This window comes from Nyctereutes procyonoides, unplaced genomic scaffold (assembly GCF_905146905.1).
Source record: "Nyctereutes procyonoides isolate TBG_1078 unplaced genomic scaffold, NYPRO_anot_genome, whole genome shotgun sequence".
NCBI classification, from domain to species: Eukaryota; Metazoa; Chordata; class Mammalia; order Carnivora; family Canidae; genus Nyctereutes; species Nyctereutes procyonoides.
The window spans coordinates 14102675-14112453 of NW_026575128.1; the positions used below are offsets into that span (position 1 = coordinate 14102675).

At 46.3% G+C, this 9779-nt stretch overlaps 1 long non-coding RNA gene across 2 annotated transcripts; it reads left to right on the forward strand.

Annotated features, from left to right (window-relative positions):
* The first annotated feature begins 2414 nt into the window (after positions 1-2414).
* On the forward strand, positions 2415-5677 carry LOC129520628 (uncharacterized). Of its 2 annotated transcripts, XR_008666635.1 has the most exons (4): positions 2415-2576; positions 2909-3035; positions 4726-4930; positions 5149-5677. It is a non-coding gene; the product is annotated as an uncharacterized LOC129520628 (long non-coding RNA). The 2 variants fall into 2 exon arrangements; XR_008666634.1 differs by lacking the exon at positions 2909-3035.
* Positions 5678-9779: the final 4102 nt, after the last annotated feature.

Here is a 9779-nt window from a genome sequence, read left to right on the forward strand (position 1 = left end):
CTGCCCAAAATAGTAGGAATTTTTAAGATGTGTCTCATCCTGTTGGTTGTGCAATTGAGGAGCGATAGGGCAGGAGAGCTCTTCCCTCTGACCTGGTGACTCCACTTGAAATGAGGTTTTCCGAGGCACCTGGCCAGCTCAGTTGCTAGAACATGTGATTTTTGAGCTTGGGGGTCATGAGTTTGAGCCCCACATCGGGTGCAGAGTTTACTTTAAAAATAAAATAATAAATGCATTTTCCTTTTGTGAGTTTTCACACATGGTATTGGAAGAATCTGAACCTGAGGGTCTTTTTGTAAGTTGCTGTCAGGCCCTTGAGCATATTCTGGAGGGGTCCAAGGCCTTGTGTTTCTAAGTCTTCAATCCCAGTTGAAAGCTGCTGAGTTCCTACTTAGTAGCCCTTTGTAAGTTTCCCTGGACCTCAGTTTCCCTAGGAGAGCTGACAAAGCAGGATGATGGAAACCCCAATCTGAAGTAGGTCTTGCAAGGTCATTTAAATCCATTTCCTGATAGAGGGATTCTAGCCCTCGATTCAACGCTTGGCTTTCTGGGTGACCTTGGGTAACTCAGTTTTCCCTTTTGTAAAATGAGAAGCATCCTTTCTGAAGCACTCTCCCTCTCAAGAAAGAATTTAAGATTAAAGTGGAGACACCGGGCAGCCCAGGGTGGCTCAGCGGTTTAGCGCCTGCCTTCAGCCCAGGGCATGATCCTAGAAAACCCGGGATCAAGTCCCATGTGGGGCTCCCTGCATGGAGCCTGCTTCTCCATCTGCCTGTGTCTCTGACTCTCTCTCTCTCTCTCTCTCTCTCTCTCTCTCTGTGTGTGTCTAATGAATAAATAAATAAAATCGTTTAAAAATAAAGTGGAGACACGATGGCCATTCTGAGGCTTAATCATGAAGTTTGTAACCTGCTGTGAGTTGGGCCAAAATTTGTTAATTTAGGAGCACCATTGACAAAATACTCACTTGTATTTCTTTGCTGTGATGATGGTTGCTCTAAGTAGTAGCTTCCTGGGGTCATATTAAACAAGATTTAATTTATTTTTTTAAAGATTTTATTTATTCATGAGAGACAGAAAGAGAGAGAGAAAGAGAGAGAGAAAGGCAGAGACACAGGCAGAGGGAGAAGCAGGCTCCATGCAGGGGGCCTGATGCGGGACTCGATCCCGGGACTCCGGGATCATGTCCTGAGCCAAAGGCAGGCGCTCAATCACTGAGCATCCCAAGTGTCCCAAGATTTAATTTATGGAACAGATCTGGGGGATCTGGGTGGGGTCTGGAACCCAAGATAGCAACTCCTGGATCAATTCTAATGTGCAGGTCAAGGTGGATGGCCACTTCATTCCTCTGAGAGAGGGTCCCTTCACCTTCTGACGTTCTGTGGTTTGATTCAACAGACCGCCACTGACTCCTGCTACTAATTAATAGAACTCTTGCTGTGAGCTGGGGAAATGGAGGCAAGTACCAGACCTCAGATGTGGCCTTGTGGAGCTCAAGGTCTGGTTGGGAAGAAAAATCATGCATAGACCAAGAGACAAAGATATACTTTGGTGGAAATGCAGCAATCATTCTGCATAAACCCAAAGAGCCTTTGGATGCTGGGCCCTGGGCTAAACAACCCTTGGGGGAAGCATATAGAACAGATACATAAAGCTCTGCTCTGAGGCTAACGTGTCTGGCAACCCATCCCTGTTGTGTGACTGTGCCCACTTCCTTACCTATAAAATGAGGACAATAATGGTAACCTCTCCCTCAATTCTAGTATTATAAGAATCAAAATGAGTTAATGCACATAACACAGAACAGGACCCAACATATAGCAAGGGTTCCATACATGTTAATCATATTATTATTATTATTATTATTATTTATCATTAAAAAAATAGAGACCTACAGAGAAGTGTTTTCTGGCCTGAGAAGCACAAGCTCAGGAACCAGACTGCCTGAGCTCAACTCTTAAGTTTGACACTTGCTTACCAAGTAACCTTGAGGGATGCCTGAGTGGCTCAGTTGGTTGAGTACCTGCTTTTGGCTCAAGTCCTAACCCCTGAGGTCCTGGGATCAAGTGCCAAATCGGGCTCCCCATGGGGAGCCTGCTTCTCCCTCTGCCTGTGTCTCTGCCCCTCTCTGTGTGTCTCTCATGAATAAATAAATAAAATCTTTTTTAAAAACCTTGAATAAGTCACTTTAACCTCTTGTGCCTCAGTTTCCTTATCTGTAAAATTGGGGATAATACTAGTGACTACCTCACAAAACTGGAAAGATTAAATGAGTTTAATCAAGGCAAGAAGTTAGAATAGCACCCGGCCCACTGTAAGAGCTCAGTAAACATTAGTTCATTAGTAACCAGAAATGTGATGCAAGCCTACCAGTGTCTGGAGAAAGTAATGTGGAGGAAGAGCGGGAGGCAGAGGCCACAGAATGGAAGAGCGAGCAGATGCGAGGATCCAGGGGGGATGGTTTCCAGGGCTCCACCTGTGTTATCCAGAAAGCATTCACTAATCAACACCATACCATTCTGTGAGCCAGAACAGCATGTACCTGCACTCAGGTGGTACAGGGAGAGTTGTTCCAGGTAAGAGCAATCTCTCAGGCTCCTGGTGGCTCCTGGAGCAGGAGCAGGGTATCCTCCCCCATTAATTGGTGACCTTCAGCAAGTCATCCCTGTGTGTCCTCCGTTGTTGGGAAGACAGGTAATACCCTGCCAGGTCCCCTGGGTGGTGGGAGCAGGGTTGCAAGAAGGGCAAGGAGAGCTTGTAGAAGGGAAGGGAGCTTCTCAGATTCCAGAGGGTTTAAAGTCTGTCTTTGTTCTGGGGGTGAGAACACAGAGTGTGCCCCTGTTGCCAGCAACTGCTGTGCTTCTCCATTTCCTTTTTTCTTTTTTCTTTCTTTTTTTTTTTTTTTAAGATGAGGCAGAGACACAGGCAGAGGGAGAAGCAGGCTCCATGAAAGGAGCCCGATGCGGGACTCAATCCCAGGATCCCGGGATCACCCCCCGAGCCAAAGGCAGATACTCAACCACTGAGCCACCCAGGTGCCCCTTCTCTGTTTCTTTTCGCTTATCTGAGCCTTTCCTTGGTACTTCAGGGGTGGGCAGGAGAGGGACACAGCCCTTCTCCAAGGAACTCACAGTCCCACAGGTAGGATACCATACTCTGAAGCATTACTTGTGGGGTGCTTTATAATTTTCAAAGCACTGTCTTTGACCTCAGCTGTCTGAGCCTCCTTACCACCTTAAAGACCCCCCCAACCCCCACACTGTCCTCTGGGTTAGGGAAGTCTGTCTCCCGCGGTAAGCTGATTACATAAATGACGCCAATACTCCACCCCTTTCTAGCTCTATGCTTTTTTGTAAAATAACTTTATAGCTCCTCCCATCAGGGGGTGTAATCTATTTTCTCGCCCTTGTAAGCCTGGGCTGACCTTTGGGGCTTGCTTTAACAGAGTGCAGTGCAAGGCATGCTGTGCTAGTTCTGAGTCTAGGCTGCAAGAGTATTTTCTTTCCCTTTCCTGGAAGCCTGCCGCTGCCATGAGAACAAGTCATGGCAAGCCAGACTGCCAGAGGATGAGACCATATGTGAAGGAACCTACTCAGCCCAGTCGTCCCTGCTCAGGCCCTTAACCCAGAGGAGAGCACCCAGCCAAGATAAGCAGAGCCACTCACATGCAAATACACGAATGAGTCTAACCAAAACCAGCTTAGCTCAGCAGAACCACCAGTCCCCCAGTAGGCTCAGAGAATAATAATGGTGTTTAAACCACTACTGTTGAGGCTAATTTGTCACAAAGCAATAGCTAACTGATCCCCATTGCCCACATGACAACAAGCAACTTGCTCAATGCTAATATAGCCAGTGTGTTTGTTGGGGGGGGGGTGTCCAACCATCCGTCTAACCTGATCTTTGAGACTCGCTGCTGACACAGATATCAAGACTTTTTTTTTAAGATTTTATTTATTCATGAGAGACACAGAGAAAGGCAGAGACACAGGCAGAGGGAGAAGCAGGCTCCATGCAGGGAGCCCGTCGTAGAATCTGATCCCAGGTCTCCAGGATCATGCCCTGGTCCTAAGGCGGCACTAACCGTTAGGCCACCCAGGCTGCCCAGACATCGAGACTTTAGAACTGTTATTAAAAGTCCCTATTTAGGGGATCCCTGGGTGGCGCAGCGGTTTGGCGCCTGCCTTTGGCCCAGGGCGCGATCCTGGAGACCTGGGATCGAATCCCACGTCGGGCTCCCGGTGCATGGAGCCTGCTTCTCCCTCTGCCTGTGTCTCTGCCTCTCTCTCTCTCTGTATGACTATCGTAAATAAATAAAAAAAAAATTAAAAAAAAAGTCCCTATTTGTTAGCTTGGAAACACATCAACCACACCTCACCTTAAATCTGTGTTCCTCAACCTGCTGTAGCCCATGCCCTCTTTGGACATTCACACATGCTCTGCTTTCTCGTTCCTAAATGTATTTGAAACTGTGGGGTAAATTTCCTCACCATTCTGCCCCTGAGATTCCTTATCTGTAACATGGGGATATTGTACTACCTCAGTGGTTATGAGAATTAAATGAGTTAATGTCAGTAAAGTGTATAGAACAGTGCCTGATGTCTAGCAAAGGCCTATTAAATAAAATAATAAAATAATGTGACTAGAAATGAGCCACAGGCAGTAGCAGTTTTACTAGGGAAACATTTTTATTTTGATCCTGAAAGCTGCATATTTTTCTTTTAGATCTGGTGACATCAGTATGAGTGTTGAGTCAGCTCATATGCCATAAGCTCTTCTCTCCAAGACGGCGTGGGAGACATCACCTGGTGGGTGGCAAAGCAGTTCTTGAAAGCCAGACGTGCGGAAAAGCACACGCATCCCTTCTTGAGAAGCACTGGTGGACCATTATTACACGTTTACCTCTTATTCCACAGAGAGCATATTACTGGTAGGTTGCATGGAAGTTAAATCCTAACATAAATCTGTGTTAAAGCTCATCTGGGGAATCATTTTGCAAAGTGAAGATGGCTTTTGTAAAGCAGATCAGTATCCCTTTGAGGGACATTCAAAATTTTGACTAGAGATGGATTTAGTTTCTTTGTATCTAAAACAAATCTGCCACCCAAGGTTCCCTCAAGGGACTCCAGTCCTTCTCTCTTTTTCCAGGATCCCCCCACAACTTCCAGGGCTGCCTGCTGCTGACCCTCAGTACAACCCCAAGAGGCCTCCTCTCACTTGGCCTCTTGCCCTTGGCTCTCCAGGGCTGGAGATTCACCTGTGTGATTCCTGCCTCTACCGCGGTAAATCTCTTTGAAAACTGCAGGTGCAGAGCTGTTCTCTGCAGTGACTCTGATGTCCCTGTGCTGGCAGTCTGGATGGGCAAGTACCAAGCTCTCTGGCTTCTTCCCTAGCAGGTAACAACCTGCTTAGAACTTCCTTCACAATGTGGTTTATGTATACAATGGAATATTCCTCAGCCATTAGAAACGACAAATAACCACCATTTGCTTCGACGTGGATGGAACTGGAGGGTATTATGCTGAGTGAAATGAGTCAATCGGAGAAGGACAAACATTATATGGTCTCATTCATTTGGGGAATATAAAAAATAGTGAGAGGGAATAAAGGGGAAAGGAGAAAAAATGAGTGGGAAATATCAGAAAGGGAGACAGAACATGAGAGACTCCTAACTCTGGGAAACGAACTAGGGGTGGGGGAAGAGGAGGTGGGCGGGGGGTGGGGGTGACTGGGTGACGGGCACTGAGGGGGGCACTTGATGGGATGAGCACTGGGTGTTATTCCATATGTTGGCAAATTGAACACCAATAAAAAATAAATTTATAAAATTTTTAAAAAAAAGAACTTCCTTCACAAACTGGGGCATCCAAGAGAGAACCCACGGTTCTAGCAGATGCCCACTTTTGGTTCTGGGAGTTGGGTGAACATAGATAGGGTTAAAACTCAGTATCTCATGGTTCTGGTAGGCTGTTGGGATGAGCACAAGTATGAAGAAGGGTCCTAGCTAACTTCTCAGCCTTCCTCAAACACTTTAGTCCTCAGTGTTGTCCTGTGCCTTTGAATACACTATTCCCTTGACTTCTTTTTAAATTTTTTTAAAAGATTGTATTTATTCATGAGAGACACAGAGAGAGAGGCAGAGACACAGGCAGAGGGAGAAGCAGGTTCCCTGAGGGGAGCCCGATGCAGGACTCGATCCCAGGACCCCGGGGATCATGACCTGAGCCAAAGGCAGATGCTCAACCACTGAGCCACCCAGGTGACCCTATTCGCTTGACCTCTAATGCCCAGTGTTCCTCCATACTCTTTTTCTAACCACCCTTGCCTGAAACACACAATGCCTGGAAACTTCTATTCATCCCTTAAGACCCAATTCAGAGGCCTCAGGTTCCAGATGGCAGATAAAGCTCACAATTATCTTCTCCATTAAAATAAGAGAGGAGGGGCAGCCCCGGTGGCCTAGTGGTTTAGCGCCACCTCCAGCCCAGGATGTGATCCTAGAGACCAGGGATGGAGTCCCACATCAGGCTCCCTGCATGGAGCCTGCTTCTCCCTCTGCCTGTGTCTCTGCCTCTGTGTGTGTGTGTGTGTGATGAATAAATAGATAAATAATCTTTTTCAAAACTAAATAAATAAGAGACGGGATCCCTGAGTGGCTCAGCAGTTTGGCGCCTGCCTTTGGCCCAGGGCGTGATCCTGGAGTCCCGGGATCCAGTCCCACGTCAGGCTTCTGGCATGGAGCCTGCTTCTCCCTCTCCCTGTCTCTGCCTCTCTCTCTCTCTCTCCCTCTCTGTCTATCATGAATGAGTAAATAAATCTTTAAAATAAATAAATAAATAAATAAATAAATAAATAAATAAATAAATAAAGTAAAGTAAGTAAGTAAGTAAGTAAGTAAGTAAGTAACAGTCCAGGTTTGAGTCTGGAGAAATACTCTGGAAATAAAGTGCTCCAGTCTGGGAAGAGCAACCACTAAGGGCATTAGGGCTTAGTAGGAATGGAACAGAAAGGAGTTGTACTCTGGTCCCCTATGATAGATCCAAAAAGGGGGAGGGGGGGGAACATTGATATTGTAGGAGTCCCAATGAACTGCCCACTTCTTGTTCACAGTCCCTTCTCCTGACCAGTCAGCCCTCTGGATCAGGGGAGAGGCCTCCCGGGAGGAGGCCATCCTACTATCCTACTCAGCTCCATAGGATATGTACACCACCAGCACCTTTACCCACCTTTGCCTGTGGTCCAATCTTTCTTTTGTTCCCTCGGGTACAGATGATTGAGTCCATCACATTCCTCAGTTTATAGCACATTATCATAATGGATCCATCCAAGCCCCTGTCATATTTAATCCATTTATTCTTTTTATCTTTGCACCCCAGTCTGGTCCTCCCCTTAGCCCACCTAGGCAACCACTGATCTGCTGTCCATCACTACAGATTGGGATGCATCTGATATTTTCTCTTCTATTCTCTCTTATTAAAAACGCAGAGGTGGGCAGCCCGGGTGGCTCAGTGGTTTAGCGCTGCCTTTAGCCCAGGGCATGATCCTGGAGATCCAGGATCGAGTCCCATGTCCGACTCCCTGCATGGAGCCTGCTTCTCCCTCTGCCTGTGCCTCTGCCTTTATTTCTCTCTGTGTGTCTCTCATGAATAAATAAAATATCTCATAAATAAATAAATAAATAAAAATAAATAAATAAATAAATAAATAAATAAATAAATAAATAAATAAATAAATAAAATAAAATAAAATAAAATAAAAATGTGGAGGTTTTTCATAGCTGACTATGCCCGCTGCATCAGTCAGAACAGACCAAGTTCTACTTCAGTAACAACACAAACTTTCCGTGGCTTCACACAACCATGGATATTTTTCACTCTTGCCACAAGCCTCACGCAGGTCCATGGGGGCTCCACTTAGGACGGTCACCTGGGCACTCAAGCAGATGCAGATTCCATCTCAACAAATGTTCCTGTGTTGGGAATGATACAGTGAATCTGATGCTCACGTTCAAAGTTTCCATCCAGAAATATAGAAGAAAAACACCATTTCTGCTAATATCACATAAAGCAAGTCACAGGGCCATGCCTGACTGCAGAGGGAGTGGGGATGGCAACTCTGTCCAGGGCCTGGGAGGATGAGTAACTTAGGAATCTATGAAAAGTCCTATGGCCTACCATACCCACAAAACTGATTTCATGGCCACTGATGAGTCATGGTTGTGAACCATAGTTCAGAAAATACTAGCTTCAGGGCACCTGGCTGGCTCAGTCAGTGGACTGTGCGACTCATGATCTTGGGGTTGTGAGTTGGAGCCCCATACTGGATGCAGAGATTACTTAAAAATAAAATCTGGGAGAAAAAAAAAAAAAAAAAAAAGAACACACTAGCTTGAAGGTTTCTTATGGTGATCTGCAATCCGGACCACAACTTCTTACCACTGGCCCAACTCTACCCCTGTGGACACTCAATACACCTCTGCCCACCCTGCCTCAGAACAGTCCAGCTGAGGAAGGCGTCTCTCTTCCCCAGGTGTTCCCCTCTCCTGGTTTAATACTCTCAATCCCCTTGACTCCTCTTCCCAGGCTGAGATTTTCAGTTTCCTCTCCTCCTCAGGCCCTCCCCACCTGCCCATGTACCTCCTAATGTGTCATCTCAAAATGCAGTCTGAGCTGCTTGGCATTCAGTGACTCCCATACTCGGAGGGATGAAGCCTGAGCAAGCTGAAAGAGAGGACTGACCTTCAGAAGCAGCTTTGTTCAGCCTGTTATCTAATTTCCTCATTCAGCAAATACTATTGATACATTCCCAGCGGGAGGCCCAAGGAAATCTGATCGGATCATTTTCTGGCTTAAAAATCCTATGACGGCTTCCAATTACTCAGGATAAAACATCACTCCTTCAAGTGGCCTGCAAGGCCTGGGTGCAGTTGGCTTCGGCCTGCTTCTCTAACCTTGTGTTCCACAACCATCCCCTTCTGTTTCAGCACACTAGGCCACTTTCAGGTCCTGGAATATACCCTCTTCTTGCCTCACAGAGCAAGCTTCACAGTCATATGCCTTGTTCTCTTGAACATGCCCCACATCCCCTTCTGCCTCCTTAACTCCCTCCTCCTCATCCTCAGGTCTGTTTAAACCTCTCTTCCCCCAGCTAGGTTAGGTCCCCTGGGTGAACGCACTCCACACTTTTCTCGGTACTCTGCTCACTTTCCACTTAGTTGAAATTCATTGGGAGTTACTTGTCTAGCTTACCCACTAGATTATACAACCTGTGAGAAGAACCACCTTGTCTGTTTTGTTCACCACTGTCTCCAGCATATAGGATTGGACCTCACACCCAACAGATACTGCCTACCTCACTAGGTACCAAGCGTGTTATTGGTGCTTGGGGGTTAGGGCTGCAAAGAATATTAGCTTCCTACCCCAAATAATTCCTAGTCTGGGGATGGGCCGAGGAGAAAAAACAAACAGGAAGTGCTACATTCATAGGATATACAGAGTGCGAGGAAGCAGAGAGGAAGGAATAATTCGGTCTACTTTAGAGAGAGCAAGAGAGAATTTTCAGATTGTGTGATTTTTTGAAAGTGACAAGTGGTCTAAGCTTGTTTCCTCACCTATAAAATGGAACTACAAAGAGTATCTATCTCTCAGGGTTTTTGTGAGGACAAGAAAGAATGATGTCTATAAAACAGGGCTTAGCATCGGCCTGGGACAGACAACTGCTCAACAAGCAGTAGTGATTACTGCCACTGCTGTTAGGAGTGAGGCATCAAGGGTAGCAGC